The sequence below is a fragment of the Sapajus apella genome, unplaced genomic scaffold, assembly GCF_009761245.1.
Source record: "Sapajus apella isolate SASKATOON/1434 unplaced genomic scaffold, GSC_monkey_1.0 scaffold4, whole genome shotgun sequence".
Taxonomy (NCBI): domain Eukaryota; kingdom Metazoa; phylum Chordata; class Mammalia; order Primates; family Cebidae; genus Sapajus; species Sapajus apella.
In genome coordinates this window covers 6092122-6094438 of record NW_022436944.1, presented here as the reverse complement: position 1 = coordinate 6094438, position 2317 = coordinate 6092122, and the positions used below count along the sequence as shown (strand labels likewise).

General features: G+C 33.8%; 1 non-coding gene across 1 annotated transcript; it reads right to left on the bottom strand.

The window, feature by feature from the left end:
- Nucleotides 1-1992: 1992 nt before the first annotated feature.
- On the bottom strand, nucleotides 1993-2094 carry LOC116545008. The gene has a single exon (XR_004266138.1). It is a non-coding gene; the product is annotated as a small nucleolar RNA U13 (small nucleolar RNA).
- Between the last annotated feature and the right edge of the window lie 223 nt (nucleotides 2095-2317).

Genomic DNA, 2317 nt, shown 5'->3' with positions numbered 1-2317 from the left:
TTATAAGTAGGAACTAAATAATGAGAGTTCTTGAACAAAAAGAAGGAAACAACAGACACTGGAGTCTGATTCTGGGTGGAGAATGGGATGAGGGAGAGGAGCAGAAAAGATAACTATTGAGTCCTGAGCTTGCCTAATACGTAGGTGATAAAATAATCTGTACAACAATGCCATGTAATACTAGTTTACTTATACAACAAACCTTCACATGTACCCTCATGCCTAAAATAAAAAAATAAATAAATAAATAAAATAAAATAAAGAAAATAGCTATTGCCAGACCTGGAAATAGATGAGTAAAAGAGAAGTTCTTCTTTGTGATAATGCATAATGGCAAATGAGCAGAGAATTATCCACATTTCAGCTGTATGGGCCCAAACTCATATTTTTCCATCATATCCTACATTTTCCGTATTTTTGCATTCTGAACATCATTATTACAGAGAGTGCTTACTTAGTTATGTCATTAAGATTGAACATTTTCAGTGAAAGATTTTCAGACATTATCATTTGTAATTCACAGATATACATTGCTATCTAATATCCCAAGGTAAATCATGTTATAACTTCATAATATTCATATAATGGTTTATATTCTTAAAAAAAAAAAAACATATAATTCTTTAGTGGGAGAAATTAGTCCGAAAGCTCTGGGTCATAGAGACAGAACTTTGATAACAGGGTTTCGCCCAGATTGTTCTTTATGACATAATGTTTCAAGGAAAACTTGAGAGTTCATTTTAATTGTTTTGGTAAGTTTCAGAATAAATTATCCAACAAATATTCTCCACTTCATCCAAACACAACAAACAATAGAAGACAAAAGACTTTGAAATGTAAAATTGGGACTCTTTCAGAAGTCCTTTATACATTTGAAGAGAATGGAAAATATTTACAGAAGTTGATTATAGTTAATTTATTTTCCACTTGGATATCTTCATAAAAATATTTATTTTCATTTAAATATATGTTAACTAAGCAAGATGTGAGAACCTAAAAAATTTAAATAACCTTTTAAATAGATTACATATATAATCTACAGCTAGACAGAAACAAATATTTATAGACCAAGAGAATGAATGTGGCTGGATTTCAGCTTGTTTTGGTAGTTCATCACATTGTTGCAAAAATAACAGCAATTATGTTAATAGCCCTCTCTGTAACAACTGAAGTTGATAAATGACAACAATTTCTATTTCTTGGTGTCCAGACAAGAATTACAATTTCTTTTTTGGGGATCCGTAATTCAGACCACAGTGAAATAATTCTGACATTTCTACCTACCTTCTTTTTTTTTTTTTTTTTTTTTTTTTTTTTAGAAGGATCCTTGCACTGTCACCAGGCTGGAGTGCAGTGACGCAATCTCGGCTCACTGCAGCCTCAGCCTTCTGGGTTCAAGTGATTCTCCTGTCTCAGCCTCCCGAGTAGCTGGGGCCACAGGTGCGTGCCACGACACCCAGCTAATTTTTTTTCGTATTTTTAGTAGAGATGGGGTTTCACCATGTTGGCCAGGATGATGTCAATCTCTTGACCTCGTGATCCATCTGCCTCGGCCTCCTAAAGTGCTGGGATTACAGGCGTGAGCCACGGCGCCAGGCCTTTGCCTACCTTCAAATTGCTGCTTTCTGACTCTTCCTGGGCATCTAGATAGCTGTATCTGAGAAATATTCTGGAAAGCACTTTGTTGATGTCTTCTTATAATTGCTCAGTTTTCAGTTGAAATATCTTCTCCTCAGGGATGTCTTCCTACAATCACAATATCCAAAATTATACCAGTTATTTTCTCTTTGTCTCTACAAAGATAAAGAGAAGTCCATCTCTAAATTTTATGTTTATTTTTCTGTAAACATAAGAGCAAGATATACTTTTTGCTCACTGATAAATCCATTGATTTTTAAAACGTTTTTACAGTCTGCATATTATGTATTTGCTATCAATATGTTTATAAAACTTGTTTCTACAGTTATATATTTTGGCTTTGCTTATTTGTGTTTTCATATAAGGCAATGTCCTGGAGTCCTAAGGTTTGAGGGAGGCACATCTCATATATGAGCTTGAAAACTCAATTATCCCACTTATGAAACACAAAATCAACTCATCTTTTAATTGTCTATTTATGCCAATGATTTTATCTTTTGAAATTGATTTGGTTCTCAGGATCTATGAATGAACCTCCTAACTGATTTTTTTGGTTTTACTTGCCCTTACAAAAGTTATTTTCTGCCCAATAGCAACAATCTCCTTTGAAAAAAGAAGAAAATAGCAGCTAGTAGCTCTCTCATTCTCTTAGTTACCCCAACCCCACAGCACTTACTAC